Consider the following 20272-nt stretch of genomic DNA (forward strand, 5'->3'; position numbering starts at 1 on the left):
AAAGGGTTGTTAAGTCACTCTCTTGGTTTCCCAAGAGAACATTGTACTGTACCATCTCTCAGATAGATCAACCCGGTTATTGGTGACAAGTTGATGGTGCTGAATCCCATTCCCACTGGTGGGTTTGGGCAGAGATCCATACATATTCAAACATTGATATACCTTTCTGACAGTAATACTTAAACTGTACAGTATTGGGGACTCAGTATAGGTTTCTGTTGCAGGAAGAGCAGACATTTGATAGTGGGAAATGGCAGCATTACGTGTAAATAGAGAACATGTTGGTAGCCACAGATAGCCTCTCCTTGTAACCTTGGATGATATTGTGTGCCCATGTGTCAGCAGCACTGGGAGGGAGGCCAGTGCAGAGGATAGCTGAGGTTAAATGAGTCCCTAAGACCACTTGTTAGTTCACTAATTTGCTAGAAGGACTCACAGGACCAGCAAATAATCACCCTTAAATCTCTGCTGCAACACAATAAGGATAAGCACAGCACTGTGGGCAGGGGGACAAGGTATCCAAAGTAGTCTAGACAAAGCCAGATGCTGTCTGCTTCTCGAGCTGTTAGGGAGTGATGTTCCTTAAGGATATTTCAGCTTTGGCTGGTTTGGAGTACTGTGTATGTAGCTGAGCATGGCATCTCTGCTCCTTTGGGTCAAAAAGGGTTCCTTCTTCCTGTGCCTAAGGATGTTTGATAGATAGGTATTTGTGTTGTCCCCCAGTTCAAAAAGTAACCAGAGTTCTGGAAGTACCATTGAAAAAGAGGCACACATGCAGTCAGCAGGGATGCAGAGAAGCAGGACTGCTGGCATTTGGTGAGAAAGTAAAGCTGAGGCTTTCCCCCTGTGCTTTGCTGCAACTGGCCAAAATCTAATTTTCTGTAACTGCTTAGTTGGGCATCTTACAGGAATGGGGGCTTACATTGCCTGCCTCTGTCTAGCCTTTGCTCTGTTTCTGCATGTCCAGAGAGAAGAGGTACATCTTCATCACTGCCCTTGTGCTTCTCTCACTTTGTTTTTCAGTAGAGGAAATCGGCTTATTTGAAACGTTTGTCTTAATCCTCTATGGAAATATCAGTTTATGGGAAGGTTAAAACCGCAAAACAGCTCGCTTGGGTTCCTCCCAGAGTCTCTGCTGCAGTTGTTTCAAAGGAAACCCCAGGGAAACCCCTGAGTAGGGCTTCAGAAGAGCTGGGGGCTATGAGACGCCAGCACTGCAGATGCTTTATCAGGTGCTGTCTGGAGAGCAGAAGGAATGGTTTGCATGCAGTGACTCTGCTTTTCAGCAGAGCAGACATCTCCTTTGGGTACCTCAGAGGCAGCCAAATGCGAGTATGTTTGCCTTTTAGTATTTTACATTGGCTTTGAAAGCATAATATTTGGGTTTTGTCTGACTTGAATTCTTACTGTTTTGGACAGGGTCTCACTACATAGCTATGGCTGGCTTGGAACTCATGTAGAACAGATTAGCCTTAAATTCCTAAGTGCTGGTTTAAGGGTTGTCCCACCACACCTGGTTTCCCAATGTTAGTGCCGTTTTGCTCTCTGTTTACTCTGTACATCAGAGGATTCAGGAAGTAAGAGAGACACAGACAGACAAATGGAAAGGCAGACAAGAAACTTTGCTTACTTTGTCATGGCCAAAAGGGTTGCCTGTAGCATCTGGGAGCATAGTAGCTATCTCATGAAAACTTTAGGCTTGTTTTTTGGGGAATGTTTTTCTTTCTTCCTAATAGCACTGTGGCCAGAGAGGAGCAGTGTGTTCAAGTAACCCAGCTCAGTGGGACTTGCTGTGTTGTTCTCTCACTCGCTGCAGGTGCTGTCTGAAACCTTGCCCTCCCTGAGGCCCACTGATACCTCCGATACTCACAAGGGCCAAAGATTGATTTGTAAGTCATTTGCTGTTTGTCTTCACACAGCTTTATTAAATACAAAATAATGTTGTATTGGGGGGAGGCAGTTTAAGTTGGCTTAGAGTGCAGGCTCTGAAGTTAGGTACAGGCTTGTATCCCCACCTTTACCATCTGTCACCTCAGGCAGGTCACTTCCCTTCAAAGTAGGAAGAACGGGTGACTGTCCGTCACAGAGCTGTTTTGAGATTTATATGTAGTCACTGTGTATGTTGTTCACAGCACAGTGGAACCCACAGCAGTGTTTAATAAGCACCAGCTACTGTAGTTATTGGAGTCAGAGAGAGGCTTTTAAGAACACCTTTATATCTTGGCTATCTTCCTTTGATAAGAGTGAAATTCATTCTGTTTCTAAAAGTTTTCACACATTTCTCCAGCTCACTCATAATATCTAGTGTCTTAGTCTCTAGAATATTGCCATATGAAATTACAGTTTTTGTAGGTCATAAATGATTGAATGCCAGCATAGCTGCTGTTGAGTTTCTGCTGCCTGCTAGAATGTGTTTGTGCTTTTCTCTTTCTATACAGGACGCACTACAGTTCACACCATTTGTGAATAGGGAATCTGAGGGTTAGAAAAGTGGACAGACTTGCCTTAGGTTACACACTGATAGGTAGTGAAGCCAGAATTCTAATTCAAGAATCCCAAGCTCAGTGTCTCTCCAAACTTCTGTCCCATGGCGAGTCCCACAAGTACTGCCCAGAGCAATATACTTGCTTCTTTCACCTCTGTTGCAGACAACCTGGGTTTGTCTCCCTATTTGAAGCCTAGCACCTGGAGGGATAGGTTCAGTCAGAGGAAAAGGTTCATGGAGAACTCTTTTTTCAAGCCAGTTCTCAATGACTCATGGCTGCTCTTTTTAGCATCTGCTCTGAAAGTATGTACTAGGTCTGTGTCTCAGTTTCCTTGGAATTGAGGATAGATGCAGAATCCTGTGCAGGGGAGGAAGCTGAGGGTAGATGGGTTGTACAACTTAGGGAAAGGCTCTAGTCTCTTCTGCGTCTGCCTACTTCCTTCTCTCATTTCTAGAAATGCTGCTAAAGCTGAGGAGGAGGGCAGCCCTTCAGTACAGCAGTGCACTTTTCCTATCGAAGGCACCTTCCTCGCTCCGTAGTGAATTTTAAGACTGGAAGCCTCTCAGTATATTTCCTGAAGGAAATCATATTCTTGACACATTCCTGTTGGATTTTTTTTTTTCTGGCACTAAAAAGTATTTCTCAATTTAATTTGCTTTCAGAGGAGTTAATATCTTTGAAAATATGCTACTAAAACAACTACAGTTGAATTCTAGTCAATCTCAAAAGAGAGTGACTTCAGTCTTTAAAAGGAACTTGGAAGTAATTCCTTAATACCTGAATTCAAGATAATGACATAGCATGTTTTGAGAAGAGCTTCCTTGACCTAGTAGTCTCCAAGGTCTGTGTGGTCCAGCTCCCTCACCTGCTTCTGAGCCCTGTTGGTGAAGCCTCTGGTATTTGCAGCTGGAGGCTGCACTAAGCTCTTTGCTGTTCCATTGTTTCCTTTAGGGTAAGTGAATAATTAAGGGGAACATCTTTTCTGAGCAGCTGGAGCCAAATTCCAGCTGATTATAGAGCCCTGCAAAGATGGCACCTCAGCCTCTAGGTTGCAGGGTAGGATGCCAGCCGTGAGTCACAACAATGGGTGCCAGAGACGTGGCCATGCTGCACAGCTCCTGTCCTTCTGTGAGCTTCAGATGGCAGGAATACCTCTGAATGCAAAGTGTCTGCTTTAGACTAATTAGTGGGATGATTTGTGAAATGGTAGCTATTTATTTAATTAATCACCAGCACAAAGCCATAAAACCCATATTTTAAAAATCCCTGTTAGTTTGCCATGTGGTTAATAGATTGGAGCACATTAAAAAGTGACATTGTGATGTATTAAAAATGTTCCACCTAAGATTCCTTCAGGAAGGAGCAGAAGCTGTCTGTTTCAATGCTGAGATGGGCCTGCCTTGATTGACCCTTTTTTTTTTTTTCCCGAGGCGGTGGTTTCTCTGTGTAGCCCTGGCTGTCCTGGAACTCACGCTGTAGACCAGGCTGGCCTTGAACTCAGAAATCTGCCTGCCTCTGCCTCCCAAGTGCTGGGATTAAAGGTGTGCGCCACTACCTCCCAGCTGGATTGACCCTTCTGAGGGTCAGATGTTGCTAACAGCATTTACCTTTTGAATGCCATTTGGATTAGAATAGCTCCTCCCAGAACATTCCAAATGAAAGAATTTTGTAAAGTAACTCAAAAATTAAGATTGAACTTGATTTTGTAGTTTCTCTTAATTATAAGGACCTATAATTTTCTACGAATTACTCTGTGTTGACCAAGCATAGGAATATCTCTTACAGTATAGGTCTTTTTCTTCTGTTTGTGGGTGAAGAGGCCATTTAATTAATAGAATACTAAATGCAAAAATATTTTTGTTGCAGCTGTCAGAACTGCATTGTTTGGCTCTTTTATTGTCTTCTGTCAATGGGAGAAAGGGTAATTGTTGTACTTGTTTGGTCTCAGTACAGGTGAATTGTTCAAGAGATGAAACTGCCATTAAAAATGAGAATAAATGACTCTTATTGTAACAAACTATGGGTGGCTTTTATAGACTCCAAGTTCTAGTTGATTTTTAGTATCAACTAGGCACAAGCAAGTACACACACCACACATTAGATAGACGCTCTCATAGGCGTCTGTGCAGCGCTTCTGTCCCATTCACTCACACACACACACACACACACACACACACACACACACACACACACACGGATTATTGAAGCAGTCAGGTTTAGATGCTGTGCAGCATGTGTGAGCCATGGGCTCAGTCTCCCGCACCATCGAGGAAAATCAAACCCGATCATTGTTCCTGCTAAGAAGCAAGCTTATTTACAGTGAAGTCTGCTCTCTAAAGTCCTGCAGTCATGTGAGAACGCACAGCTCAGAGGATGGGTCGTAAAGGGGACAACTGACTGTCCAGCTCTCGGGCTTGTGCTTCTCTGCTGTGCTTCCATACTCCCTGCTTTGTGAGGAGGGACTGGAATAAAACATGTTAATGCAGCCTGGAGCTGGTTTGCTGGTGATGATTACAATGCAGAGAAAGCATTTCTCATAACTGCTAGTGCCTACTGGAGCCTTTGAAACATCTGGACTTTTAATTGAAAAATAGTGTGTTGCTGTGTAAGACAGACATGCTAAGTGAAGTCACTCATTTAGAATACAAAAATATAATTGATAAAGTGTTTTATTTACACTGTATTTAAGTATTCATACTTTGTTATGCTTTGTATAACAGGGAGTTACTGGGTTAAATTTTCATGAACATAGACAGTCTAAAATGAGATAAATTAAGTGAAAGCATTAGTAGAATTTCCCATTGAAATCAGTGAACAGTTTGTTCCAGAAGGGTGTGCACTGCTGTTGGAACCTTTTAAAGAAGCAAAGAGTTCAGGTGTTAGTGGTTGGTTTCATGTTTTGAATGAACCAGCTTTCCACCTGGCAACACTATTACATTTCTTTCCTGTTACTGCAATCATATCTTGGGATTTTTGTTTTGTTTCTTTTTTTTTAAAAAAAGAAAGGGTCCTGGCATAATGGTAAATTGTTCTAATGGCAGCATTATTGCCCAATAAACCAAAGCCTTCACCACCTCTGGGGCAGGTTATCAGAGTCTGCCCAGGAGAGCAGAAGAGCTGGGGAAGGGCGTGTAATTAACCTTTGTCCTGCCTTCCAGCAGGGGAACTGACCCAGCAGCCTTCCGAGGAAATCCAATTTAATTTAAAATGAATTTGAAAAGACAAATTAGCCATATCTATTTTAATAAGATAAAAATCCAACTCTGCCTGTGTCTGGTTTAGTTAGGACCTCAAAGGAGATCAGACTGACTGAGCCTCAGGATGAGCATGAAGAAATGTCAGGGGGCTAACATAGATAGCCTGGGGACCCAGGTGCACCACTGACTCTTCAGTTTCTACAAGCCAGAAAGTCTGGGCTGCCCGTTCCTGCAGATGGTTGTAACCTGATGAGCACTGTGACCACCTCAAGCCCCTAGCCGGATGGAGGTTAATACCATATGCTGCTGACCCTTCCCTCTGGGGGCCAAATTGTTATTTTCCTCCCTGGATGAGAGCACACTGGAGTACTATCACCTGGGTACCAGATTTACTAACAGAAAGACCTTACAATTACAGATTTGTCTCAAGAATGGCTATCCTTATGACCTGTGAGTTAGTATTGACGGCTGCTTGTGAAGACTCAAGAGGTTGTTGCTACCAGCTTTTTAAGGAGCTTTAGGTTCTTTTGCATTTTAACCCCAGAAACAGCCAGGCAGTGGTGGCGAGCCTTTGATCCCAGCACTTGGGAGGAAGAGACAGGCGGATTTCTGAGTTCAAGGCCAGCCTGGTCTACAGAGTGAGTTCGAGGACAGCCAAGGCTATACAGAGAAACCTTGTCTTGAGAAAACAAACAAATAAGCAAACAAAAAATCTAAAATCAAAAAACAAAAAAACCAGGAACAAAGGATTACCAAGTTCCACTGTGCCCATCTGCAAGCTTCTCCTCCCTGAGGAACCAAGGCAGCCCTTCCTCTGTCCCTCTTTCTCCCTTTCCAGTGGTGACCCCTAGTTTTGAAGTTGTGGCTGTAGCATTTGTACCCCTTGCTAGATAGTGAGTGCTTCAGGTATGAGATTTACCCAGAGAGAGGGGTTTGCCATGGGAGGAGGACTTGACACTGTCTCCTAAGGGATTTGGAGTAGCCTACATAATTCTCCTCAGCTCCAAGACAGTCTTCATGGGTGAATTAAATGAGATACTGGGATTCTAGATAAATGCCCAACAAGCGGTGTCAAGCCGTGGTAGAAAGCTACATGACAATACACAGTAAGGTATCAGTCCTTACTGCCAGCCCAGTGGTTGGCTCAGTTTGTGGTGTGTGCTCTGTGCAATCCCTGATTTCACAAAGTGACAGGCAAGCAGCATATCTTACTGCTCACGTTTTGCTTTGTGGAGACAGGGTCTCACTGGGAGTCCAGGCTGGCCTCCAAACTTGCAGTGATCCTCCTGCTTCTGCTTCCCCACCACACTTGGTTGTCTTTCAGGTGCTCAGTACTAACTGTCCTCAGTGCTCATGCACTTGACTCCCCCTCATTTTACAAAAATGAAGCTTCCTTCCTCTTGCTTCTATTCCCTGGGTTTCTGCCCAGGAGACTGGTGAAGCCTTGGTAGGGTTTTGGATGCTGCTTTGCAGTTATACATTTCGTGTGTAACTGCAAGCCATTCTCTCAGGGTTATTTTAGGTACATAATATGATTTGCTTTCTCTTTTTCTTGCTGATTCTGTTTCTGTGCATTTACAAACTGCTAAATGAAAATCTTCAGTTGACCACTTGTACCTGTATTTCCTATGGGAAAAGCATAGTGTGCTTTGGGCTTTGAGTTGTTCTTTTCGTGGCTTTTTCTTTTAATACAGAACAGACCCACCCCAGATCTCATGTATGTGTTTAGAGGATGAAAGTGAACATCATAATTGGAGAAATGTAAGGCTATTTATTTCCATTTTGTCTGATGTTTTTACATTGTTTGTTAGGAGGTGCGTCAGGGACTTGAATTAATTATAATTACTGAAGAGACATACACTGATTGAGCAAATAAAGTAGTAAGCTCATTTATGCCAGGGCTGTCTGATTATAGCCCAACTTTGGATAAATTGTATGTGCATGAAAGATTAATTTTACAAGGTTTTTAGGACTTACTAAATGATGATTCGGTGAAACATTTGAATTCTATCAAGTCTTAAGTGATAAAGCAGACATGAGCTTACTGCTGCACAGAAGTATGTGGGCCTCAGAGGCCAGGGAAATGAAGGAAATGGTAGGATTTTAAGGTAAATATTTATGGTAATGTTTAATCAACTGAATGTCTACAAGAAAGTCTGTGTCTGGCTCGTCACTGTCTTTGCAGCTCTGCTCAGAAAGGTTTCAGTCTGTGAAGTTCGGTTGTCCGTGGGGTAAGTGGGAGGGTTGTGCCAAAGTTCCCTGTAGTTGAGGACTGTGGTGATGATCACACAACGGTGATGTGTCATCTTTGCCAGAGCTCCCCCAACTAGTAATGAAGCCAAGAATGCGTTCTCTGTTGAGTTTTAATGTTGAAAGTTGGCGTTAAATCTTAAAAAGACTCATTATACTATGAAAATTGATAGCGTTTAAAACATGTAACTCTTTTTTATGGTCTTAAAAAAACCCTATTTTTACTTTTAAAGCATATTGATTTTATTATATAAATGATTTAATAATAAAGAAGTCTCTAAGCTTATGCTAGGTGTTGGGGCCTAGTTCATGCAAATTCCCTTTCCCTGATATTATCATCATTATGGAAACCACTGTTTGTATAATTAAATGCAAAGTGCTGGTGTAGCATTTTGATTAAAATGATCAAAAAAAAAATCCCACAATGGCTATGAAAATTCCAAATGGACACTTTTTATCCTGTAAAGATGGCTTTAAGATGGCTGGATCCTAGGATATACTGTAACCGTGTCCAGGCCAGATGAGAGGAGAATGCTGTAGATTGTCTTTGCAGATAACTGAAAAAAAAACCTTTCCCTGTGACATGTGCCTCCCTTTGCATAGAGGGATATTTTGTCCAGAAGTCTGCTTGGCCTGAGCAGCTGCTTTGACCACATAAGAAGGATCACTGAGTATGTAACAGTCGTGGGAACAGAGCTCTTGCAGGAGAGATGCAAGCATCAACCCAGGGCCTCTGCACAGATCTGCAGTCCAGCAGAACAGAGCCCGGGTACAGGCTTCACATTTGCTTTAGACTGTGGTATTTTAAAACAGATGTTCTCATATGTATTTCACAGCTGAGGGAACTTGACTTCTAGAGAGGTTACAGACTTACAGACTTGTACATAGTCACACAGCTCAAAGCTGACAGGCCCACAGTCCAGTTTTGCACTGAGAGGCCTGTCACCCGAGACATGATGATCCCACTAGAATGGTAGACATGGATTGTAGTGGGAAGTGTGTTGTTCTACATTAAGCTTGAGGAAAGTGGCCGCCATTCCTGTTACAGTCTGACTAGGCTTTCAGTTTTCTCCTCATGCTTCCCCTATTCTTTGTTTACTGCTTAACATAAATTTGAAAATGAACGACTGTATTTTTTCAGTTGATATATATTTTTAAATTTTAATTTTACTGGCTGGTCATGGTGGTGTATGCCTTTAATCCCAGCACCTCAGAGGCAGAGGCAAGCTGATCTCTGTCTCTGTGAGTTTAAGACCAACTGGTTTACATAGCTAGTTCCAGGCTAGCTAGTGCTGCATAATAAGACTTTTCTAGGGGGAAAAAGTATTATTATTATTATTATATATGTGTTATGGGGAGCTTGTCAGTGTCATAGTGTATGTATGGAGGTTGGAGGACAACTTTGAGGAGTTGGTTCTCTCCATTAATCATGTTTTCTAGAATCCAAGAATCAGGCTTATTGAGCAAGCACCTGTTCCTGTTGAGTATTCTCGCTGGCCCTCATTTGCTAATTTAAGTTATTTAAGTTTGTTTTTCAAATTACACAGGATAACTCAATGCTTTTAAAACAGGGGTGCTAGGTTTCCTCCCACCCCCCAAGGATCAGAGCATTAAAATTTTCGAGAACAACAACTTCCTAGTTCTTGTCTAGGGCTGTAGACTTACATTTGCTATATGATGTTACAGTTTTTCTGTGCTGTCTTCTTAAAAAGGTTACAGTCTAGTGTACTCCACAGTACTTAGCAGCCCAGGTGGCATTGGTTTTTTTGTTTGGTTTGGTTTTGTGTGTTTTGAGTTTTGGTCATAGGTGTATAAAGGAGGCCGGGCAAGGGCTGGGAGGGAAGTGCTGTGAAGCATCAGTAGACTTGTTCAGATGTCATTAGGCTAGAACTAAGATCAGTGGGCAAACTCTGCAGGAAGATTTTACCCAATAGGAAGAAACATTTAATTGTCAAAACTGTCCATGGGAGTGAGGCAGAGGGCTTGTTTTTTTGTTTGTTTTTTTTTTTGTTGTTGTTTGTTTGTTTTGTTTTTAGCTGGTGACAGGGCCACATCAGCTTAGGGCTTCAGGAGAGGCTGTTGCATGCCATATTTTGAGAGTGTTTTAAAGGAGATACCCAGAAGGTGTCTTAAGAGTTTCAAGTCGGGGGTGGCACATGCCTTTAATCCCAGCGCTTGGGAGGCAGAGGGCAGGCGGATTTCTGAGTTGAGGTCAGCCTGGTCTACAGAGAGTTCCAGGACAGCCAGGGCTACACAGAGAAACCCTGTCTCGAAAAAACAAAACAAAATAAAACAACAACAAAAAGTTTCAAGTCTGTGGTTGTCAATAAAACCTTTTAAGTCTCTGATTATAAAGTAAGATTATTATATCCACATATAGCAAGAATAGTTGCCAAGAACATTTCATGAGCCATTACTGTAGATCAGAGAAATGAATGCTTCTATATGTAATCTTTTCAGGTCCTCCCTACAACCCCATGAGGGAGGACTGTTATTCTCCATGCTTTTAAAATCCTGTGTATATTTGGTTTGTGTTCTCATGTGTGAATGGAAGTGAGAGGTTGCTTTGTTTCCTTGCTCTGTTGCTTCTCATTTTATTTACTTACTTTTTGTTTAATTATTCTCTTGAAACAGGCTCTCTCACTAAACCTGGAGCTCACTGATGGCTAGATTAGCTGACTATATAGCACCATGCCACTATGCCCTATTTCCTGCTGTTTATTTACAACAGGATCACAATATGTAGCTTTGGGTCACCTGGACCTTGCTTGTAGACCAAATTGGCCTCGAACTCACAGAATCTGCCTGCCTCTGTCTCCCAAGTGCTGGGATTAAAGCTGTGTGCCGGGCTGGAAAGATGGCTCAGTGGTTAAGAGCACTGACTGATCTTCTAGAGGTCCTGAGTTCAAATCCCAGCAAACACATGGTGGCTCACAACCATCTGTAATGAGATCGAATGCCTTCTTCTGGTGTGTCTGAAGACAACTACAGTGTACTTCATAAATAGATAAATCTTTAAAAAAAAAAAAAAAGCTGTGTGCTACCAAGCCTGGTCTAGTGCCTAGCACCTTACATGGGTTCTGGAGATCTAAACTCAGGCCCTCATTCTTTGTGGGCTACAAAGCCTAATTTGCTGAAGGTCAACCTGTGTTGGTGTTATGTACAGGTCTGAGTTCCAGCTTGTGCTCTTCACCACCACACTGTGCTGCCTTCCAGCTTCCGTTATGATGGCAAGGATCCGAGAAGCACCTAGATCAGAACTTGACCTCCTTAAAGAAGGAGTGACAGTTGACGTTCTTGATAATAAAAGCTTAATGGAACCAAGGTTGGTGATTCAGAGGGAATTAATGAGATTTTGTCAATTTTATTTTAAGCTTGTCAGAAAATACAGTGTCCAGTGACAAACTGTAGAAATGTTTTTGACAAATTAACTTGACTACAGGTGCCAGATCAGGGAAATGTTAATTTAATAGCCTTTAAGCAGTCTAGATTTATTGAGGGTTAAGATAGCAGTACAAAGCCAACTCCATAGCTCTGAATGGATTTGTCATATAGTTTTATATAAAATCTATTCATATTCATTGCTACTATTTTGAATGTAAAAAAAAGTGAGTTCATTTCCTGAGCCCATAAGATTGTAGTGTTTAGAAGTTTTTCCTCTGTTATAAAGAGCCTCTTTATTTCTCACAATTAGATAATCTGGTTTATGCTGGATTGTGCTTGAAAATATTACTTCTCTTCAAATGGAAGCCATTAAATATTCTCAGAGAAGTGAGCATTTAAGTGTACCAGATTTTGCCTTGCTATCAACACTATGGCACCTATAGAGCACAGCATAAAGAACACAGTATATAGAGCGTAGCATTCTTCTGTCCCTGTTGATGAGAATAGGGAGAAAGATGTCAATAGAAAGCCAAAGCAGCCATTGCTTAAACACAATATTTCCTTTCAAAGGCTACAAATAAACCTTTTATCAATTTGCATTATTACGTTGTCTGGATACACTGATGCATTTATTTCTGCATTAAAATTACATATAATGATCTGCTTGTGCAGTTGTGACTAATGGAATAACTTTGCTTGCTTTTTGTCTCTTTAATTGCAGAAGCCAAGCTGTCTGTCCTTTCTGTTTCCTTCCTTTGACAAAGAAATTGGACACTTAGCAACAGTTTGGAGGTCTGCTATTATTATTGGAAGCGTTGATGTTAAGTAGTCCTATTAGCTGAGCCTTATGTTTGTAAGTCTTAGTTCAGTTGACTCACTTGATGAGAGTAATTCCTAAATGAAGATCATTTGCTTGCAATCCCAGCAGCATGCAGGAAGCAAAGATAGGAAGAGCACACATTTGAGGCCAGCAAGACCTACATAGCAAGTTCCTGGCCAGCCAGGGCTTTATAGTGAGACCCTGTCCAAGGGGAGTGAGGGGCAGGCTTTGAAAGATGGCTTAGCAGTTAAGAGCACTGGCTAATTTCCCAGAGGACCTAGATTTGATTCCAGGTACTCATGTGGTAGTTCACAATTGTTTGTAACTCCAGTTTGAAAGGATCCAACACCCTCTACACCTCAGACATTAGACACACATGTGATGTACAGATGTACATACAGGCAGAACACACGCAAGCACATACACACTCAAAATAAATACAAAGTTTTTTTTGTTGTTTTGGGGTTTTTTGTTTGTTTTTGTTTTTGAAACAGGTTCTCTCTATGTAGACCAGGCTGGTCTTGAACTTGCAGCAGTCTGCCTGCCTCTGCCTCCTTAGTGCTAGAATTAAAAACATGTGCACATCTAGTTTACATAAAAATAAAAATTATTTTATTTTTAAAAAAGATTATTTAAAATTGAGCAGCATCTGTTCTTTCTGCTTCCTCTATTTTTGGAAACTATAAAGTATCTAATCTTGTATTAGTTTTATTATACGCAACAGATAATATAGGCTGTATATGTATATATCTAGGTTCTATGTTACTTTAGTTAATGAGACACATTGTCTAACTGGACCAGTCCATCATCATGTCCATTGCTGTATGTTTCAGTTACTTCCTATTTACATTCTGTGTGACAAAGCTTTATATTTTTAGATTGGAAAAGCTAATTATTAAATTATTAATTAGATGGCATATGGTTCATAATGTTGATATTCTCTTGAAAGACTTGAAAACACATTTCAAATGTATCATAAGCTACAAAGACTCATATCCCTTGACCCAGTAATATACACATAGAATGTGTACATATTTATATCAAAGAATTGCTTCAAAGAGTACAACTTACAATAGTGGGATGTTAAAACTGTTCAGCTCTGTAAGCCGCAGGGTAATGAAGTGTTTTAAATCATTACTCCTCACTTGCTGTATGTCAGGTCCTGTATTATATGTGCAGGAGACATTTCAGAGAAGAGAGTGGCCTGGAGTAACAGAGGCAGTCAGGTTCCAGGGATAAGAAAGAAGTGAGAGACCTGCGGAGTTGGTTTAGCTTGGCAAAGCTATCCTTAAACCTCTGCTGTACTTCAGGCCCAAGAAACATACACAAGTGGATAGGCTGTAGTTGTTGTTTCTGTAATGAGAGAAGAGGAAGGGAGAGGTAGAAAAGAGTGAAGTGTAAGGTTGTAAGAATCAAGGAGGTAGGGGCAAGGAGGTGATTTTGAACTTTCCCCTTCTTGGAAGAACAGACTTTTGCGTTAAAGGGCAGAGGAAAGCCTGCATTCCTCGGTCAGTGAGTATGTGTGGGTGTGGTGTGTATGAGATGCACACCTTGTATTTGCCTATCATAGTGAGAAAGTGGAGGTTCTGAGAGGTATAGGTACTTGCTCAGTGTCAGAGCATGTTTCAGATCTGAATTGTTGTTCTGTGTGTTGAGTGGCAGTAAGGCATGGTGCTGGTTGTCCAGGCTATTAGCTGCCATGCCAAGGCAGAATGGTAGCACCCAATGGTAGGAACAGCAGGTTTCCGACTGGTGTGACCTGTTGTTTGAGGGAAATCTCTGCTGTTGGCAGGAAGGAGGTAGGACTGTGAAATGTGGGCTTCCTGAGGTAAAGACAGTTGGAACACTGCTGTTCCAGTATGACTGAGAGGAGGATGTGGCCTCATCTGGGCCAGTGCCACAGGACAGCAGGAGAAAGGGTTGAGAGACATGTCAGGGCCAGTAGTTGGTGCGGATGATAGGAGAGCTGACCGCAGAGAATACTGGCCAAGGAAGTCGCCTCAGATCTGCGCCTAGATTCACATGTGTTGACTGACTATAAGTCATCATTTAGAATTAAGTTTAAGTTACGTATTTAGATCTTACCTGGTCATGTGTGAGTGTTTGCACATGCCACAGTGTAGTGTGCTCAGGACACTTTCAGAGAATCCACTCTGTTCTGTGGTCTCTGGGTCATCAGGTCTGGCAGCAAGTGCTTTACCTGCTGAGGCGTCTCACCTGATGGATTTGTTGCTTTTTATTTTTCTTTAATAAAAGCTATTTAACCCTGGCCTTACCTGTGCTAGGGGAGTGCTACCTCGGTGCTGTAATCCAAGCCCACATACCGTGTCCCTAGTGTCTGCTTGGTGCCTTAGCATGACCTGCCTGTCCAACATGGGGCTTCTTTCTCTTACCTAATGCCTTTAAGCTGTGAATGGTAGCTACCCTTGCTCTCTTCATCTCCTTTTTGTTACTGTTATTGTTTATAATTACAGTTTTTTGTTTCTAATTGGAAACATAGTATTCATTATAGAAAATACAAAGCAAAATATTATAGTCCCTCACAAAATCGTCATGTCTCAAAAGGAACCTGTACCCTGCCTCTGTTGTGTTGATTATAAACACAGTGAGCAGCTTCTCTGGGCTCATGGTTCTCTGTCAGGGAGCATGTAGGTTTTCCCAAGATGCCTCTCCATCCCCTTCCAGTGTGACTACCTCTGGGCTTTTTTGGCAGCCCTTATCTTTTCCTTAGAGTGTTCACTCCCCAGCAGGCCAGGAGACTGCTGAGGGTCTGCTCCACACCGTGCTTATTGGACTTGATCTTTAGGTCCCAGCATGGTGTTACAGTGGGTGTTTGTTGAATGCATGAGAGGGGAGGAAGATACAGCTGAACCTGGCCCCCATGAAGCCCTCTCTTGTGCTCTAATTATGGCTTTATCTCCCCAATCCTGTATTGGGGAGCACATAAATTGCTGTGCAGTAAAGCTGTGTGACACAATCTTTGTTTATTGTTAGTTGCTTTTTAATACTTGGATGTTAGGTCTCTGGAATATTGCTTTCTTCATGTGTGATGAATACTTTTAATCCTTTGGTCACCTTATTTTTTTTGTGAGTTAATTACTTTCTATTATGTTGATGGATTGTTTTATGTTTTCATGATTTTCTCTAAATCTTGCAACACAAGTACTCTCAGATCAAGCTCACTGCCACCACCTGGAGTTTTTTCACCAGAGTCTCCTCATTAAAATAGATAATTTCAGGGCTTGTACAAGGCACTTTCCCAAGATGGAAGTAGAAAATTGAAATAATAAAGCGCTTCATTCATTTCCTAAGCATCTCTGTGTTTTTCTGATTTCATATGAAATGAGCAGGGTTAAGAGACCACAGGATAGGCCATTACCACGTGCCAGGGTCTCCTGAGCAACAGTGGTTGTCCTGCAGGAAGTCTCTGTGTCTTTATAGTCTTCTCCCTCAGATCTCGATCCTTCCAGAGGAGGCTGCTAAACATGAATCTCTTAGCCCGGCAGTGGTGGTGCATGCCTTTAATCCCAGCAGGTGGATTTCTGAGTTCGAGGCCAGCCTGGTCTACACAGTGAGTTCCAGGACAGCCAGGGCTGTACGGAGAAACCCTGTCTCAAACCACCCACTCCCCCCCCCAAAAAAAAACCCGAAAAGCAAAAACTAAACATGAATCTTTTGTTGTGTTTATGAGGACAAAGGAAGAGAGAGAGAAGGTGATCATAGAAAGTGGGGTTTGCTGGCACTTGGACTGACTAAGGGTATAGGAGTCAGATATTCACAACAGTGGTTTTGCAGTCCCCTCCCCATGCTACTGCTCCTGTTGAGCCTCTTCCCTGTGGCTGTGGAACACTGAGCAAGACACTGTGTTGTTGGAAGCCTTAGTTTTCTCTGCTGGAATATAAAGGTAGAATCCTCTCTTAGAGTTAAGCTGAGAAATGAGTGAGAGAGAGTCAAAGCATTAAACAAATGTTTATTCATACTAGAATAGTCATTCTATTCTATATATATATATATATATACATATATATATATGTAATATTCTATATATATATATATATACATATATACACTATTCTATATATATATAAATATATATATATATATATATATATATTTATATATATATATATAGAATAGTGTTCTCTTTAGAGCTTGTGTGCTATCTCTTTGGGCCCCATGTGATCATGAGATCAGAATGGGTCTGAAATCAGAAACATCTAGTAAGCTGCTCTGCACTTAGGAAGCACATTGCAGTTTGTGAAGCAGATTCACATTGTCTGTCCCCGTGGTTTCCATGTCTTGAGATATCAGCCCTGTCTGTGACCCCTCGGCTGTCGTTCTGCAGCAGTAACAGCAGGGATTAAATGAGGATTAAATGGAAAGGCAGTAGGCTAGCAAGACAGTGAGTGAAAGGGAAGAGTGGTGTGTGTGTGTGTGTGTGTGTGTGTGTGTGTGTGTGTATGTGTGTGTGTGTAAAGAGATTTATTAGAGTGGCTTATAGGCTGTGGTCAGGACAGTCAACGGTGGCTTTGTCCCAGTGGAAAAGCCAAGAATCAGTCCATGAGACTGGATGTCTCAGCAGCCAGCCTGCTGCTTGAGCCTAGGAGGACTCTTGGAGAGTGGCTTGTTTTCAGTCTTCTTTGGAGTCTGGCTCTGCAACATGGGGATAGGCTTGCCAGCAGGAATGAGGGTGAGCTTGCCAAGAGCCAGGCTTCCATCTTCCATGCCCTTTTATTGTGGACTGCTACTAGCCCAGATTTAGGGTGAATCTTCCCACCTCAGAATTCAACTAAGAAGAATCCCTCAGCCAGACTGTGGTGGTACACACCTCTAGGTCCAGCACTCGAGCTAGTTTTAGGACAGCCAAGGCTATACAGAGGAACCCTGTCTCAAAAACACAAAATAGAAAAAGAAAGTCCCTGAAAGGTATACTGGGCAGTATACCTTTTGTATGGCTTTTAGCTTTAGGTTCCAGCTGCTGTTAAGTTGACAACTATCACAACTCTCTAGGAAGGTTCCACTATGATTAATTCACCTTTGGCCTGCCTCAGTGTCAACGTACTTGTTGGAGAAGCCTTGCTTAACTACTGCAGTAATTATGTCTAAGCAAAATCATACAGGAGATGCATGTGAGTACATAGGCTGGGCCTATGAAAAAGACAGGAATATTGTAAAGAATTGACTCTCTTACTCACTTGATATCTTTAGACTTGAGGACCATCACTTGACCTAATGTTAGTTATTGGATTGTAAGAGAAGTAACATTTATGTAAAGTGCTTTAAAACCAACTTTATCTTACTTTTCTTATTCAAGTTTGGACTCTTAGAATCCATGTGATTGGTTAAATCTCTTTGTTTCCCTGTATGATCAGAAACAGATCCATGGAAAAAAGGCAAGAGGGAGAAAATGGAGATTTATTGAGTTTCTCAAGAAGTATGCATTTGAGACATTCAGTGGTAGTTTATTTGATCATTTGGCATTTAGTGTAAGGATAAAGTTCTACCATACCAACCAGGGAGACCTCAGAATCTTGGGCTTAAGAACCCTCCAACCAATTAGCTAGGTCTACAGACCATTGCCAGCATGTCTTAGCTATCAGATTATTTCGGGGAGAGGGGAATCTTCAGTCTACCAGGCACACTACTAGGCATGGTGTACGGAGCAAGAAGCAAAGAGACAGACACTTACCAATTTGGTGTAAAGAGCACGCACTAAAGATGATCAGAAATAAAGGCATAATCGTAAATAAGGGGTGCAAAGGGAATGAGCAGGGTACCTGTGTAGTAACTGAGAAGGGCTTCTTTCTATAGCATCATCGGTAAAGGATCTCTGAGCTGGAGTTAGGCACCGAGGCTTCAGCATCAGTCATCATGAGAGTCTTATCATTAACATTTTACATGTGAGAAACAGAAGCCCAGAGCAACTTAGTGTCATGGCCAAGAGCACATTAAAGGATGACAGGTGATGAAGAAGAGCCTGCTAGATCTAGTGAGTAATGCTCAGTGGGCTCTTCAAAGCGAGAGATGCCCACAGGGTATCCACAGATGTGTGTCCAGACACACAACACACCTCAGGAGCACTTCCAGGCCTAGGTAGATAAACCCTGATGGGCAGAGTGATGATGGGACGTAGGTGGGTACCAGATCGATCATACAGTGCTGTGAGAGTTTGGATTTTATTCATTGTCATTCACTCACTAGAGAAATGGGAAGAGGCTTGTAATATGATGGCTTTTAGTGTCGTGTCCCTCCCTCATACTACAAAGCAAATCCAGAATATGCTTATAGAAGAGGGGCGTAATCCTAGTGTGTGCGCAGTGGAAGTGTGTGTACATGCATGCATGCACATGCAGATGTATTGTCAGTGGCAACTTAGCACCTTCTATGTGGCTGGGACTTGCATTGTGATAAATGGTATGGAGTGTCCTTTCATGTATTTGTTGGTCACTTGTATTTTTTCTTCAGAGAAATGTCTACACAAATCCTTTGCCAATATCTTAATAGGATTATCTTTTATATTGCACTGTGAGAGTTCTCAGAATGTTCTAGATGGTAAACCCTTACCAGATAAATGCAACTCTTCCTTCCCCTTCTGTGTGTCACCTTTTTAACTTCTTGAACCATATTTTTTGGAGAACACATTTTTAAAATATTGATAAACTGATTTATTTTTTGTTGCTTAACTTTGTACAATTTAAAGAAGTCAGTGCTTAATTCAAGGTCATGAGGACATATCCTACTATGAATGTTTTGGTTTTATTCTTATAATTTATCTTGGTATATGCTATGAGGTAGGAATGCACATTTATCCTTCTGCATGTTGCTCTCTGGCCATCCCACTGCCATTTGCTGAAAAGACCATTCTTCCATTGAGACACAGTTTTGCCGGACATGTCCTTGAACTTGGTAGCAAAATGGAAAGACAGTAGAAAGAAGAAGGATCTGGGACTGCAGCTGCTGCAGTGAGGTGGTGGCTGCCGTGACTTGGTATAGGAGGTGATGCGGGCCAGTTAAGTGCACCAATAGAAATGAACTGTCTGTGCCTGTTTCTCCTAATGATGTACCGGGCATATTTTCTAGTGAGTAAGACTGCAAGCCAAGAAGACCAAGCCCTAGTCTCTGGTAAAAAAGCGGGGGTGGCTTGTAGTGTGATTCATTTTTTGTGTAGAATCCACACAAAGTAGCTAAAGGAAAAAAACAAAAAGCTACAGTGGCCCAGAGCCCCAAAGAGTAGAGCAGGAGGGGATACTGCTGCTATAGTTGGATGGTTTGGAACTTAGTGGAACAGGAAGTTTTGCAAGAAAAGAGGAAGCAATAGTTTGGAAGTGTTAGTGGGGACAACACTACCTCCATGGCCTCCTGACCTTGAGGATTAGAGGAGTATGAAAAAGAAAACTGAAGAGCCAGACATGGTGGTGTGTACTTGTAACTGCAGCTTAGGCACGAGGATCAGGAGTTTGGAGCCACTGTAGGCAGCAGAACAACTTGGAAGTTAGAGAGGATAGAGATGAGCACTTGGGAGAAGGAGAATCTAGGGGAAGAAAGAGTTAAAAAAAAATAACAAAACAGTCCTGTTTTAAGGGAGCGGTAGAGGAGGCCCACCCTCCCTAGATAGCAGTTTTTGCTTAAGGCTCAGAAGTAGAATGTTTAAAAAGCAGCTGGGACCTGTTGTTGAGTAGTGTGTTGCTTCAGAAAGCATAAAGGAGAATGCAGAGAGGATGGCTGAATTGGGAGTACACAGAGGAGTGCAGGGTGTGCATAATAGACAACCAAGCACCATTGAACTGTGCACTGCTCAATGGAATTAGTTCCCGAAGTCTCTGAGGTACATAGACAACTCAGTGTGAGTGCCTCCTCTTCAACCTCTCCAGCAGGGATATGGCTGTTACCAGGGAAGGCAGCTGATGGCAGGGTCTGTTAACACCTCCAAGGGTAGAGAGTTGATAACAACGTCAGACTAACACCAAGCACCAACTCTGCTCACACTTGTACTTGTTCTCTAGTAGAGCTCATTCACCTTCCTAACATAGACTTTGACCCTCTCGATTCTGTCTAGGCTCAGAGCCGGTCTGTGTGAGAAATGGCTGTGCTAGGATCCTCACTGCCTGCAAGACCACAGCTGTGTGTTTTACTCT

General features: G+C 42.2%; 1 protein-coding gene across 9 annotated transcripts in view; it reads left to right on the forward strand.

The window, feature by feature from the left end:
• The window catches only part of Mapkap1 (MAPK associated protein 1), a 212027-nt gene that overhangs the window by 65615 nt on the left and 126140 nt on the right, over nucleotides 1-20272 (forward strand). The window contains exon 1 of one of the 9 annotated variants that reach the window (XM_031369938.1): nucleotides 20046-20049. The exons of the other annotated variants lie outside the window; for them this stretch is intronic. The gene's annotated coding sequence lies outside the window, so the exon portion shown is untranslated. Of the gene's footprint in view, nucleotides 1-20045; nucleotides 20050-20272 lie in introns of those variants that run through there. 9 annotated transcript variants of the gene reach the window in all.

The sequence above is a fragment of the Mastomys coucha genome, unplaced genomic scaffold, assembly GCF_008632895.1.
Source record: "Mastomys coucha isolate ucsf_1 unplaced genomic scaffold, UCSF_Mcou_1 pScaffold15, whole genome shotgun sequence".
Classification (NCBI taxonomy): Eukaryota; Metazoa; Chordata; class Mammalia; order Rodentia; family Muridae; genus Mastomys; species Mastomys coucha.